Source organism: Homarus americanus, unplaced genomic scaffold, assembly GCF_018991925.1.
Source record: "Homarus americanus isolate GMGI-L3 unplaced genomic scaffold, GMGI_Hamer_2.0 scaffold6317, whole genome shotgun sequence".
In the NCBI taxonomy this organism is placed as follows: domain Eukaryota; kingdom Metazoa; phylum Arthropoda; class Malacostraca; order Decapoda; family Nephropidae; genus Homarus; species Homarus americanus.
The window spans coordinates 15789691-15806217 of NW_024730668.1; positions in this window are offsets into that span (position 1 = coordinate 15789691).

Genomic DNA, 16527 nt, shown 5'->3' on the forward strand with positions numbered 1-16527 from the left:
AACAATGAACAAATATTTCCTACGGCAGTGGCCCTGGGGGAAGGTTCTGGAACACGGTGATGCACACTCAGGGCAGGGAAGCGTCCATTCACTCCACACTCAGCAACGTCTTGAAAAGGCAGGAGAACACCGGGGCACCGACGGAATGTGATGAACTGATGGTCGTGGTATGCGGTAGTGGTAGATGACCAGAGAGTTGGCAGTTGATAGGTGAAGGTCTGGGAACACAGCCCACGAGTCCAGGACCTATGATGAGATCACAGCCAGAATTTGACGGACAGCAGGGTAGCTAGATACTGACGGTATGGCGGCTGGGTTGAATCTGCCCTCGGCGGAGAGGGTTGCTGCCGTTATCACCTCCGTCCAACCACCCCAAGTGTCGTCTGCACCAGCAAACGAGCGGGTTAGCAGCGGTAACTAGCCGGAGGATCGTTTCTGCCCTTACACATGACAAAATCATAAACTTACTTTACTAATGAGATGGTTAGCACTGCATGTTGTCTGCCAGCTTTGTGTAATTAGGACTGTAGGCGGTGACTGCTATCCTCAAGCAAGCATCCAGGTGTTCATCTGACATTGTTGATCGGTATTTGGATTTGATGTGTTTCATGTGTGAAAATGTTGATTCACAAAGGTAGGTTGATCCAAAAAATGCTGTGAGGTACATGGTACATTTTCTGACATTGGGATATTTTTCTTCTCTGAGAAGGTTCCAGAAACTTCCTCCTGTTGCTCTGGATTTGATCTGAATATCATTTTTAAGCTTCAGAAGCTCATTTTCGACTTCAGATATGTCCATGTTAAATACTGATGCCATTCTAGATGCAATATCTTTAACATTTGTGATTTTTACCAAATGGAAAACACATATATGTTGCAACAGGTTCTATTGTTGCTATATCTTGAAACCGTCTGTCAAAATATGAGGCAAGGTTTTGTACCTGTTCAATATATCGAGCACTGTCAAACTGGTCACAGTCTTTTCCTTGGTTCTCTAGTTCAGACATCATATTTCTGAAGTTTCGTAGTTGATGTTGCTGCAGCTGCGAAGACACTAGTTTTAGTTTCTGCTTGAAAGCAGCCACAGGACTAATCATGTCAACTATAGTTTTATCTTTCCCTTGCACATCTAAGTTTAGTTTATTTAGCATGGCAGTTGTCGTGATCCCAATATCCTTTATACCTGGGGAGTGAAACCTACCCCAAGTTATCATCAAATAAAGGAACAAACAGGGAACACGGCAATAATTATCCCCACAAAAACCGACTCAACTGAATGTACTTGAATAAATAAGAATAAGTTGGAGTAAGTGAGTCACAAATGGGAAGATAATTAAATAATTCAATTTATGTTCTTAAAGGAGTACTGTCTAGCAACCATGGAATTTAAGAAAATAAGTGATTGTATATTAAAATAAGAGTGATGCCGGAAGGGTGAAACTATTCCGTCAAGGAATTAAATCAAATGAATACTACTTAACATTAACTATATTAAACACAGACATCACAATATATATATAGCAAACACAACCAACTGGTTATTTCCTACCAAATAGGAGATTCCTTAACACCAGGATCCCTTCCTAGACCTAAATTAACATGCCACTAATTACCAGATACCACTAGGGTATTGTAGATGACTGAACAAGGCACGTCTGTACTGGGTCAGTGTAGACACGTCCTGCCTATAGCCTATACCAACGGTTACTAGAGAGAGAGTCTCTGGCCACCCAGCATGTGAGTGAGGAGAGCCTTAGCTCACGTGACTCAGGACAGTTGCCAAATAGTCTTATAACTAATTAATACTACTCTTGGTTTGACTTAACAGAGTAACACAAATGATGCATATTAATGACATACATAGATATACAATTAACCTAAGAAACTAAAAACAACAATAAGGTAATAGTAAAAATAACAAGTTATTAATAGCTTGTGTGGAGTGGAGGCGTAAACAGATACCACACGATGCTATGGGGTTAAAAGCACATGACAACACCTTGATCGTCAATATTTAGAAGAACAACGGAAACCAGTCAGACCGTGGCAACTACCACGGGATTTCACTGCTGTCCTGCTGAACAGACTTCTTACTGCAGAGGAAAACTTCCTCCCAGAATCTCAATATGGCTTTAGCCCATCACGTGGTACCACTGACATGTTTTTTGCTGCCCACCAGATACAAAAAAGAAGCAGAAAACAGCAGGGTGACGTGTACATGGCCTTCATTGACCTTGCAAAGACCTTCGATTCGTTCAACAGGGAAGCACTCTGACGGACCCTCAGTTGTTTTGATTGCCCACCAAAATTCATTGTCATTGTGAGGCAGTGAACGACAGTGTCCTGCACAATGGCACCCAGTCTGAGTTCTTCCCCATCCAAACAGAGGTAAAATGAGGATGTGTACGGGTACCAACTCTCTTTTCCATTTTCTTGGCTGCCTTCCTTACTCGTGCCCATGCCAATTTATCCGGCGGGGTGAATGTCAATTACCAGATGAAAGAGCTTTTCAACATATGACGACTCGGGGCAGGACAAAGGAGTCGGCCGCTTCCATCACTGAATTTCAGTATGCAGACGACCTCACCCTTGTTGCTCACACTAAACACGACTTACAGGAGATCCTAAGAACTTACGCAGATGCACACTTCGACCTTGAGGTGAATGCATGTAAGACTCAGATTCTCCTTCAGCCTGCCCCTGGTTCAACCACACTTCCACCATCCATCTAGATTAATAGTATTACTCTGCCTAATGTTACCCACTTTCAGAACCTTGGGTCCCACCTGTCAAAAACCGCGAACATCGATGAAGAGATTCAACTTCGGATCAGACGCGCATCTCAAGCTATGCTGCTTTATAGCCACCTAACGAATGGTAAACGTAATGCTGGTAGACATCGGACAAGGTATAAGGATAGTCTTAAGAAAAACCTGAAAAAGTGCCAAATCGACCCCCACACCTGGGAGACGATCACACCAAACCGTAACGCTTGAAAGAGCACCACACGAGAAGGTGTCAATACTTTCACTATAGCCCGACTGCATACCGAGACAGGCTTAGCGCCAGCGCAGTAAGGACGCTGCCCCCACCCCTCACACACTAGAAGTTGCCCTTCATACGTGCAACATCTGTGGACGACCCTGCCGATCCCGTTACGGCCTCTTGAGTCATCTCAGAGCTCACCAACGAAGGTGACATCCTTAATGACTCATATCATTATATCATAGCTGGATGATCGTCATACTCGATTCTGAGTGACAGCAAAGTAGTAGTAGTAAGTAGAATGTAAATGTGATGATTGTAACTGTGGAAAACTGTAAATATAGTAAACTATGGCTGTGGTAGACTATAAATATGGTACATTGTGACTATTAGATTGCAAATATAGTAGACTACGACGGAGGTAGACTGTAAAAGTGGTAGACTGTTACTTTGCTAGACTGTAAATATAGTAGACTGCAAGTATAGTAGATTATGACTGTGGTAGACTGTGAATGTGGTTGACTGTAAATATAGTAGACTATGGCTGTGCTAGACTGAAAATATAGTAGACTATAACTGTGGTAGACTGAAAGTATTAGACTATGACTGTGGCAGACTGTGAATTTTGTAGATCGTAAATGTGATAGACTGTGACTGTGGTAGACTGTAACTATGGTAGACCACGACTGCGGTAGACTATGACTGTGGTAGTCTATGACTGTGATGACTGTGGTAAACTGGGACTGTATTAGACTGTGGTAAATCTTATCTCAACTGCAACAAACAGCAACATACTCGGCACACTTCAAAAGCTTATAGTTAGCGCTTTAAACTCGTATGTCTGATAAATTGCTTTCCACCCTGATGATTACAAAAAAATCCAACATTACCAACTTAATTTACAGTTTTCTGGGTCATTTAGTTTTAATATTTTTGTTTATTTATTTGTAAAAAACTGTATTTTAGATTAGCATTAACTTATTTTTGGGGAGATGATAACTTTGATGTTCATGTTTTGAAGTCTCAGGAAGCGGGAAAATAGTAAGTGAACGACTGACTCTTTATAATGTGGTACAGTATGAGAACGACTGTCTCTTTATAATGTGGTACAGTGTGTGAACCAGTGTTTCTGTAACACGGTGCAGTATGTGAATGACTGTCTCCTTATAACACGATACAGTATGTGAACGAGTTGTTTCTGTAAAGCGGTACAGTATGTGAAGGAGTGTTTATAACGCGGTACAATATGTGAACGAGTGTCTTTGTAACACAGTACAGTACGTGAAGGAGTGTCTATAACGCGATACAGTACATTAACGCGTGTCTATAGTGTGGTACAGTATGTGAACGACTATCTCTTCATAACAAGGTACAGTATGTGAACGAGTGTCTTCGTAACGCTGTGCAGTATATTAACGAGTGTCTCTTTATAATGTGGTACAGTATATGAACGTGTGTGTCTTTATAACACAATGGGCGGCAGAGATAAGATGGTCTTTCATGCACTGGGATCAAGGTAGCTGTGCAATCCGGTCCTGTCTATGTGACTGAGCAGCCCTTTCGAGGAGCCATTCCGCTCACCCCACATGGGGAGGGGGCGAGAAAAGGTGCCCTAAACATCGCCTGCCTAAGGAACCAACCTGACTAGGCAACCGCACCCAGTAAGGTCATCCTTATGCGGTCAAAAGCAATCATAATCACAGATCAAAGTAAAAACAAACTATACAATTTCTTATGGTCGTTGCACGTACATCGTGGTCCTCCCTACTATATGGCAAGCGAGACATGGGTCACATACAGGAGGCTCCTCAAGGCACCTGAAAACTTTCACCAACTTAGTCAACGTTCCATCCTCCGAGTTCGCTGGAAAGACAAGCGAACATGTGCCAGTATTCTCGCTAACAACAACTGTACTGTAGATGCATCGAGGCTATCATTATCCATGAACTACTACGCTACGCTGGACTGGCCATGTTATCCGCATGGATGACAGTAGACTGCCAAAGCAGCTACTTTACAGTCACCTTACGAATAGTAAACGTAACGCTGGCGGGCAACTGAAAAGGTATAGGGATAGTCTTAAAACAAAACCTGAAAAAGTGCCAAATCGACCCCTTCACCTGGGAGACGATCACTTCACACCGTAACGCTTGGAGGAGCACCACACGATAAGGTGTCAATACTTTCGAGTTAGCCAGATTGCATACCGAGGCAGACAAGCGCTAGCGCCGGAAAGACGCTCGCCCCTCCCGTACTAGATGTAGCCCCCACATATGCCACATATGTGGACGACCCTGCCCGTCCAGTGTTGGCCTCTCGAGTCACCTCAGAGCTCACTAACGAAGGTGACATCCCTAGTAACTCATATCATTGTATCATAGCTGGATTATCATCATTCTTGATTCCAACTGACAGCAAAGTAGTATAACACAGTATAGTAGGTGAACAAGTGTCTCTATAACGGAGTACAGTATGTGAACGACTATCTCTTCATAACAAGGTACAGTATGTGAGCGACTGTCTCTATAACAAAGTGCAGTATATGAACGAGTCGAGATAGGTTCCTGGTTACTATACAGGAATGAACATCATGATAACTCTATTTGAACGACTTTAATCCTGTTAACAGACTTGGGTAATATCTTTCATTATTCCTCACTCAGTATGACTCTCCAACTTGTCTCTGTTAATGGAAGATTTTAAATTTACTATTTTCAATGCATCAAAACTACAAAGAGATTGTGAATATACGACTAGATTCATCCAAACGCGTGCTAGAGCCAAGCCATAATGTGAATGTATGTAAAATTCTCTGAAAAATCTCTAACATTCAAAGTTCGTTCAAAAAAAAATCTCTGGTTAATTACATTAGTTATGTCATAGAAATTAGCCAAGTCAACTTAAGCTGCATAACTTTGTTTTAGTCTTGATTTCAAAGTTTTATGAAGTTTAATGTGACGAGACAAATTTGTTTTGACTGTAGAATTTGAATTTTTTTTATCAGATAATGTGGTCTCTATAAACTATGATACGATATAACGGGTTAATGCACGCGCACAGGAGCACACACACTTCTAAAAAAACTACAGACGAAGACGTGCAAAACTATTCTCTCCGCCTCCTACTCCACATATTAAGAGGCACCCTCTGATCATCACCAAGACTTCATCAGTAAGTCTGGGGAGAAACTTCTGCACCATCCTCGTTACCGTCTCCTGCTCCCACCCGAGATCCAGAGTCCGCAAATTGCTGTTCCTCACTACAACCGCATCTAGCTCATACGACCACATACTGATAGCTCTAAGAACAGCCTAGTTCTAACTATTGTAAAAATTATCAACAACTTTTGTATTGTAAATGTGTTGAAATTCTTTGTTAAATGACCCTTTCCACTTGCCACTATATATCATAGTTTTGCCACTTATTTCACTTGTATATTAATTGTCAATCAAGTATCAAACTCCACAATTATGTAACGGTCACTTCATGTAGAGTCAGTCGACCAAGTGAGTATATATAACTAATATTACATCAGTGCCACCATAGAAATAGTGGTTATGTCTGCCAAGGATATATAAACAAGTGTTAGGTGTAGCAATTCTTGCTCCCAGTCTGATGTGTAGATTGTCGCCCACAGTGGGGGTGGCCTACACACCCACGCGCGCACGTATGCCCCTACTACCCGGACACAGCAGTCCAGCCTGTCACCTTTCTACCCTTTACTCATAAGAACTAGTTTCTTCATCTGTATGGGACCAAAGCAGATGTCGAAGGCAGACGTAACTGTCGCCGAAGGTGCGGAACACTATGCCGGGTAACAGACATTGTTGCGTCTGTGCTAGCCAGAACCAAAATTGCACTAGCTGTGAATGTGCGAGAAACAACCGACCATGTGTGGTTTGCAGAAAGGGAAACAATTGTGGAAACCCATATGGCAGGGAGACGACACAGGAGGCCACAGTGGATATCGCCGGGACCCAACCGCCCGATGTTATCCTAAATGATAGCAGTGAGTCTACTCAACCTGAAAATGTAGTACTAATAAACGCTGCTCCAATAGTAGCAGATGTCCACGAGGTGAATGAGAGACAGCCACCACAGTGGAATGGCATGTCGATGGAAAATGCGGACATATGGGTTAAAGAAACTTACTCAGAAATTGTCAGGTGGTGGCCAGCTAACCTGTTTGAACCACCCAAGTGTGCGGCCACCAAAGAAATGATTCAGGAGGTGATTCGTCTCATAACTGAGTACACTCAGGACTTCTTCCTTGCCCCTTTAGCTCTTCAAATACTAGAAATAATACCACATCTATTCTGTCAGACGACACACACAAAGACTAAGCACAAAGAAAATGCGGCAGCAATGAAGAGAAGATTGAAAATGTGGCAGAATGGGGCCCTTGATAATCTCCTATGTGAAACAAGAACACTGCAGGAGAGACTAAAATTTATAGGAGACGGAAAGCAAACCAACGATGACGTTGGAAGAAAGTTTGGAAACAAAATGAGTGTGGAAAAAGTGTCTTAGGCGGTAAGATCTCTCACAGAGGAATACTCCGGTGGGGTTCTGACAATAAAGAGAGAGTCATTAAAACAACTGAAAGAAAAACATTCCCCTGCAAATGAAGACGAAGGCATAAGGTTCCAGGGTGACTATAGCCCACCAAACGCTGTCCTATTAGAGAAAATAACAGGAGGGATGATGTAGAAAATTGCACTGAAGACTCGAGGAGGTGCCGGCCCTTCAGGTTTGTATGCAAACGGTTGGAAAGTTATCCTCAGAACTAACAAGTTTGGCCCCGTAGCAAGTGATCTCTGCACTGCTATTGCCGTCCTTGCAAGAAAGCTAGCATCCTCGTGCTGCCAACACCTCCATGCTCTGACGGCCTGCCGCCTCATTCCCCGGGATAAGAATGCAGGATGTAGGTCTATAGGGGTGGGGGAAGCGCTGAGGCGGATCATCGGAAAATGCATAATGGAGGTGGTAAAGGATGAAGTCAGGAACGCAGCAGGGAACCTGCAAGTGTGTGCTGGCCACCAGGCTGGCGGGGAGGCCGCCATTCACACCATGAGAACGATACTTCAGCAGCGTGATTGTGAGACCGTTCTCCAGGTAGACGCTTCAAACGCATTCAACATATTTAACCGCAAGTCCGCACTGCTCAACATCAAGATCAAGTGTCCAAACTTTGCAATGTGTGTTGAAAGCTCCTATAGGAATCCATTAGACCTCTATATAGTAAACAACAAGGCTCTAAGAGGTGATACTATCATACAGTCAACCGAGGTAACAACGCAGGGGACCCTGTTGCAATGGCAATGTAGGCAATAGGCCTATCCGTGCTCCAACACACAATAAAATTTTAAGCGACCGAGGTCAAGCAAGTGGCGTATGCTGATGACCTTACAGGAGCAGGAAAAGTGGAGGACATCAAAAAATGGTGGGACCTGGTAACATCACGTGGTACACAAATAGGGTACCACTCAAATGCCAGCAAGTCCTTCCTCATTGTGAAGCCAGAACATTATGAACGGGCAATAGCGGTGTTCGGTGGAAGTGAGGTCAAAATAACAAAGGATGGCCAAAGACACCTACGCGCAGTAATAAGCAAGACGAACTTAAAGACCAAGTACGTAACGGGAAAGGTGAATGAGTGGGTTAGGGAAATCCAAGCTCTGTCTAAGATTGCTAACACAGAGCCACATGCACTTTTGCGGCATTCACCCATGGAGTCAAGCTTCGTTGGAACTTCCTGATGCGCACTATCCCTGATATCGGACCCCTCCTCCACCCTCTGGAAGAAGCTATCAGCATCAATTTCATTCCCAAATTAGTGAAACACCCTCACTTAACCCCAGCAGAAAGATCACTCCTTGCACTACCACCGAGACTGTGAGGAATGGGATTGACCAATCCAGAGGAGATTGCTGCCACCGAACATCAAAACTCAGTTAAGCTCACGGCAGCCCTCACCGACCACATAATAGCTCAGAACGCAACAGGGGAGGTGGATACCAGTGAAGTAAACAAGATTCGAAGGTCCATTACGACAGAACGACAGCACGACCAAAGTGATAAGAATTTTAGAAAAAAGTAGCTATAGCGCAGGAGGTGGGCGCCTCGAACTGGTTAACTACGTTACCGATAAGGGCAAATAGTTTCAGTCTCAATAAACTAGAATTTACAGATACCAATGCTCTAAGGTACGGTAGGCCAGTAGAAGGTTTGCGCTCCCAATACGTGTGTGGCTCTTCCTATGACGTCGATCACGCCATGGTGTGCAAGAAAAGGGGCTTCATATGCATGAGGCATAACGAAGTAAGGGATCTCCCAGCAAATATGTTGAAGGAAATCTGCCGTGATGTCAGGGTAGAACCGACCCTCCGTCCATTGGACGGTGAGAATTTCCAACATGGGACTTTAAATACATCCAACGAAGCCCATGATGACGTCAATGCTCGAGGATTCTAGACCCGAGGACAGCGAGCCTTCTTCGAAATCAGGAATTTTTATCCCATGGCCGCATGTCACCGTAACTTAGCTCTCGATGCTGCACACAGGAGGAATGAGAACGACAAGTTAAGGGCATATGTGGTGACAATTCAGAACGTTGATCAAGGCAACTTCACTCCTCTAGTATTCACAACCTCTGGTGGGATGGGACCAAGTGCAAAATGCTTCTACATCAGACTCTCGGAGGTGCTATCCGAACAGAAGCAGCAGCCCAGAAGTTATGTTACAGCCTGGATGAGATGTCGACTGTCCTTCTCTCTCCATAGGTCGACTTTGCTCTGACGCAGGGGAACGAGAGCATCGGCCCCAAAGCCAACAACAGTTGCAGATATTGACTATGAGACAACAGTCACTGAATGTCGCATAGATTTGCGGCTCAACTAACTCAACACAGCTATGATAGCTACTTATTTATTAGGATATTTAATTTTAAGGTAATAAAATGGTGGCGAAGGTATGGCTATAAGGGGAGGTTGGAGGCCATATTAAACAAAAATAAAAAATACTAGTAGTAGTAGTAGTATAGTTTGGAAACAAATTGCGTGTGGGAAAAGTGTCTTTGGCGGTCACATCTCACAGGGGAATCCGCCGGTGGGGTCTTGCCAATAAACAGAGAGACATTAAAACAACTGAAAGAAAAACATCCCCCTGCAAGTGAAGATGGAGGCATCAGGTTCCAGGGTGCCTATATCCCACCAAATGCTGTCCTGTTCGAGAAAATAACAGGCGGGATGGTGTGGAAAAAGGCACTGAAGACTCAGGGAGGTGCCGGCCCTTCAGGTCTGGATGCAAACTGTTGGAGAGTCATCCTCAGCACCAACAAGTTTGGCCCCGTAGCAAGTGATCTCTGCACTGCCATTGCCGTCCTTGCAAGAAAGCTGGTATCTTCGTGCTGCCAACACCTCCATGCTCTGACGGCCAGCCGCCTCATTCCCCGGGATAAGAATCCAGGATGTAGGCCTATAGGAGTGGGGGAAATGCTGAGGCGGATGATCGAAAAATGCATAATGGAGGTGGTAAAGGATGATGTCAGGGCAGCAGCAGGGAACCTGCAAGCTTGTGTTGGCCAACAAGCTCGAGGAGAAGCCGCCATTTACGACATGAGAACGATATTTGAGCAACGCGATTGTGAGGCCGTTCTCCTTGTGGATGCTTCAAACACATTCAACATACTTAACCGCTAGGCCGCACTGCTCAACATCAAGATCAAGTGTCCAAACTTTGCAATGTATGTTGAAAACTCCTATAGAAATCCATCAGACCTTTATATAGTAAACAACAAGGTTGTAAGGGGGGATACCATCATACAGTCAACGTAGGAGGACCCTGTTGCTATGGCAATGTACGCAATAGGCCTATCCGTGCTCCAACACACAATAAAATTTGAAACAACTGAGTCCAAGCAAGTGGCGTATGCTGATGACCTTAAAGGAGCAGGAAAAGTGGAGGACATCAAAAAGTGGTGGGACTTGGTAAAATTATGAGGCCCACAAATAGGGTACCACCCAAACGCCAGCAACTCCTCCCTCATTGTGAAGCCAGAACATTATGAACGGGCAATGGAGGTGTTCGGTGGAAGTGAGGTCAAAATAACAAAGGATGGCCAAAGACACCTAGGCGCAGTAATTGGCACGACGGAGTTCAAAACCGAGTACGTAACGGGAAAGGTGAATGAGTGGGTTAGGGAAATCCAAGATCTGTCTGAGATTGCTAACACAGAGCCACATGCGGCTTTAGCAGCATTCACCCATGGAGTCAAGCATCGTTGGAACTACCTGATGCGCACTATCCCTGATATCGGACCCCTCCTCCACCCTCTGGAAGAAGCTATCAGCATCAATTTCATTCCTAACTTAGTGAAACACCCTCACTTAACCCCAGCAGAAAGATCACTCCTTGCACTACCACCGAGAATGGGAGGAATGGGACTAACCAATCCAGAGGAAATTGTTGCCACCGAACATAAAAACTCAGTTAAGCTCACGGCAGCCCTCACCGACCACATAATTGCTCAGAACGCAACAGGGGAGGTGGAAATGAAGTAAACAAGATTCGAAGGTCCATTAAGGCAGAACGATAGCACGGCCAAAGTTATAAATTGCAGCAACTGTTGCTACAAGTACCAGAGAATTTTAGAAAAAAGTAGCTTTAGCGCAGGAGGTGGGTGCCTCGAACTGGTTGACTACGTTACCGGTAAGGGCAAATGGTTTCAGTCTCAATAAACAAGAAATTACAGTATGCCAACGCTCTAAGGTACGACAGGATAGTAGAAGGTTTGCGCTCCCAATGCGTGTGTGGCTCTTCCTATGACGTCGATCACGCCATGGTTTGCAAGAAAAGGGGCTTCATATGCATGAGGCATGACGAGATAAGGAATCTCCCAGCAAATATGTTGAAGGAAATCTGCTGTGATGTCAGGGTAGAACCGACCCTCCTTCCATTGGACGGTGAGATCTTCCAACATAGGACTTCAAACACATCTAACGAAGCCCGTGTTGACGTCAGTGCTCGAGGATTTTGGACGCCGGGACAGCGAGCCTTCTTCGACATTAGAATTTTTGATCCCATGGCCGCATGTCACCAAAACCTAGCTCTCAATGCTGCACACAGGAGGAACGAGAACGACGAGATAAGGGCATATGGGGAGACAATTCAGAACGTTGATCAAGGCAACTTCACTCCTCTAGTGTTCACAACCTCAAGTGGGATGGGACCAAGTGCAAGATGTTTCTACGCCAGACTCGCGGAGGTGATCTCCGAACAGAAGCAGCAGCCCAGAAGTTATGTTACAGCTTGGATGAGATGTCGACTGTCCTTCTCTCTCCTTCGGTCGGCTTTGCTCTGCTTCAGGGGAACGAGAACTTCGGCCCCAATGCCGACAACAGCTGCAAATATTGACTATGAGGCTACAGTCACTGAATGCTGCATAGATCTGCGGCTCAACTAATTCAACACAGCTAGGATAGCTACTTATTTATTAGGATATTTAATATTAAGGTAATAAAACGGCGGCAAAGGTGTGGCTATTGGGGGAGGCTGGAGGCCACGTTTAACAAAAAAAAAAGTATAGTAGCAGTGGTGGTGGTGGTGGTGGTGGTAGTAGTAGTAGTAGTAACAGTGGCCGGTGGCGGGTGTGCATGTAGAACCTCAGTGTTTATCATCAAAATTCAAGGCCTGAATAGGGACAACCAGCCTGAATCAAGAAATTATTACTTGTGAATGCATAGTACATGAAGTGATCACTGTATCATCCAACTGTAAACCTACAGAGTGGATATTATTAATATTTATTGCAGAACCTGTAACTGTCTAGACTCTAGCAAGTGGTGTTGATGTCGTCAAGTGCCATAAAGGGCCGTGGCTTGTAATTCGAGCTAGTCAAGTGTGTTAATTATCCCGTCCCATCCCTTCCCATTCCGCCCCGTCCCATCCCTTCCCATCCCGCCCCGTTCCACCCCGTCCCGCCCCTCACCTCCCGACCCCATCTCACCTGTTTGCAACCCACCTACTACCTGCCGCCCAAATCCCCCACTGTCTCATAGCCAGTCTTTACTACCTCACAGTTGCCGACATATCGGATGTGGTAAGTAAAAAAAATGGATGCCATCACCAGAACAGTGTCACACCTTAACAAAGTTAAAGCCCAGCCAGCTTTGTACTCAATGTGTACATATACTGGCTCGGTGGTCACCAGCCACCTCACCTCCTTGAACCACTTAAGTGTGGGGTCACCAAAGTATTGAGCAGGAAGATGACTCGCCTCATACATAATTACACTCACGACAGCTCTCTGGCCCCAATAGCTCTCCATATACTGGCAATAATACGGTGCAGCCACCAATGAAATGATCCAGATGACTCGCCTCATATGCAGTTACACTCACGATAGCTCCCTGGCACCATCAGCTTTTCAAATACTGGCAATAATACCCCATCTATTCTGCCAGAGGACACATGCAAGGACTAAGTACAAAGAAAATGTGGCAGCAATGTAGAGAAGATTGACTATGTGGCAGAAAGGGGCCCTTAATGATCTCCTTCACGAGGCAAGAACACTACAGGAGAGACTAAAGTTCATAGGAGACGGAGGATGTTGACAGAAAGTTTGGTAACAAGATGCGTGTAAAAAAAAGAGTTCGGCGGTAAGATTTCTCTCAGAGGAATCTTACCGTGGTGTGCTGCCAATAGACAGAGAGACCTTAGCAACTGAAGGAAAAACATTCCCTGCAAATACAGAGGAAGGCATCAGGTTCCCGGGTGCCTATAACCCTCCAAATGCTGTCATGCTCGAGAAAATATCAGGAGGGGTGGTGTGGAAAAAAGCAATGAAGACACAGGGAGGGGCAGGCACTTCAGGCCTGGATGCAGACGGTTGGAATGTCATCCTCAGCACTAACCGGTTTGGTGATGCAGAAAGTAATCTCTGCAGTGTCACCGCGGCCCTTGCAAGAACGCTAGCAACCTCGTGTTGTCACCACCTACATGCTTTGATGGCCTGTCGCCTCATCCCCCTGGATAAAAATCCAGGATGTAGGCCTATAGGGGTGGGGGATGTGCTGAGACGGATCATTGGAAGATGCATAATGGAGGTGATTAATAATGATGTCAGGGCAGCTGCAGGAAACCTGCAAGTATGTGCTGTGCTGTCCAGCAGGCTGGGGGTGAAGCTGCCATTCACGCCATGAGAAAGATATTTGAGCAGCGTGAATGTGAGGCCGTTCTCCTGTTTGACGCTTCCAAGGCATCCAGCATAATCACCCACAAAGCCACACTGCACAACATCAAGATGAAGTGTCCAAGCTTTGCAATGTATGTTGAAAACACATATAAGAACCCATCAGACCTCTATATATCAAGCTTCAGGGCTCAAATTGGGAATACCACCATACACTCATTAGAAGGAACAACGCAGGTGGACCTTGTCGCCTTGGCATCGTTCGCACTTGGGCTATCCGTGCTCCAACATACAATAAAATTTAAAACAACCGCGGTCAAGCAAGTGGCTTATGCTGACGACCTTACAAGAGCAGGAAAAGTGGAGGACATCAAAAAGTGGTGAAACCTGATAACATCACGTGGTCCACAAATAGGGTACCACCCAAATGCCAGCAAGTCCTTCCTCATTGTGAAGCCAGAACACCATGAACGGGCAATGGAGGTGTTCGGTGGAAGTGAGGTAAGAATAACAAAAGACGGCCAAAGACACTTAGGTGCGGTAATCGGCACGAAGGATTTCAAGACTGAGTCAGTAACGGGAAAGGTAAATGAGTGGGTTAAGGAAATTCAAGTTCTGTCTGATATTGCTAAACCGAAGCTACATGCGGCATTTGCGGCATTCACCCAAGGAGTCAAGCATCGCTGGAATTACCCTATGTGCACCATCATTGATATCGGGCCCCTCCTCCACCCTATCGAAGAAGCCATTAGAGTCATATTTATTTCAACATTAGTGAAACACCGTCACTTAACCCCAGGAGAAAGGTCACTACCGCCGAGGCTGGGAGGAATGGTAATGATCAGTCCAGAGGAGCTTGCTGCCACCGAACATGAGAACTCAGTCAAGCTCACGGCAGCCCTCGCTGAGCACATAATAGCTAAAAATGCAGCAACTGAGGTGGATACCAACGAATTAAACAAAATTTCGATGGTCCATTACGACAACACACCCAAAGTGATAAACTGCAACAACTGATGCTGCAAGTGCCAGAGAACTTGAAAAAAGTAGCTATAGTGCAGGAGGTGGGAACCTCGAACTGGCTAACAACGTTACCGATAAGGACAAAAGGTATTAGCCTAAATAAACAAGAATTCACAGATGCCATTACTCTAAGGTAGGGGTGGCCAACCTGTCGATCGCGATCGACTGGTCGATCACAAGATCTTCTCTAGTCGATCGCATGGCAAAGTTAAACTTAATGATCCATCCTTCTTAAGCTGCCATACAAAAATCCTCTTCAAATTTTACTCATAATCATGGGATATTATATTTGTTTAGATTTTTTTCTGGGAATAGATTATCATTATGGACACATCAGAGCGATACATAAAAAAACTTCGACTGTGCCATGCTGTTTGTGGCGGAACCTGATAGGAAGTGTTTGCGTTCATACGGGCTGGTGCTGGCTGGTTCCTGGCGAGGAAGCTGATCAGCAAGTTGTCATTAGTTTTAGGCTAAAACTAAGCAGGTATTTGCTTTTATAAGTTTACAAATACACGTTAAACCTTGTATTAATGAATTTTGTAATGAAAAAGTCGACTCGATATTGAGGAGTCTTGTCAAAAGTAAAGAGAGAGAGAGAGAATCATACTTGGCAACCTTGCCCAGCGAGCCTACACACTTGTCACCAACATGCAGTGATTTTCAGTCATCTGCAATACTTGGAAGTGTGAGGTGATGCCTCTTGTTATGGAAAAGTCTTGGGTGATTACAAGAATTACTGAATTTTTAGCTTAGCGACAGTTCTCGCCGCAACCCTAGAGTAGACAGAAGTGTCCACACTAGCCGATGACAATTGCTTATACAAAAAAAAAATTAAGAACGTTACGCTGTTACGTTAGTAATTCTCATATTCATGTAGGAAAAGTCATGGAAAAAAGTAATTCTCGTATTCACGTACGACTTAATCTTTTCCAAATATAGGTTATTGGCCATCAACTGAACCAAAAATGAGTTCTGGACCAAGAACTAAAAATACCCAAATTTACCATTTCCACAATGAATGGGAAGAAGACTATTTTTTTACCATAAATAATTTGAAGTGTCTGTGCTTGATCTGCCATGCGTCTCCAGCTCTAGCTAAGAAAGAAAATCCTGAAAGACATTTCAAAAGTTTTTACAAGAAGTATGATAATGATTTCCCACCCAAAAGTGAGCTATGAAAGAGGAAAGTTCATGAACTGAAATCACAGCTTACTGCACAACAAACTCTTTTTACAGACGGGAGCTCAAAATCAAGGGTAGCAACCATTGCATCCTTCACGGTGAGTCGAGTACTTACAAAGCATAAAAAACATTTCAAGATGGAG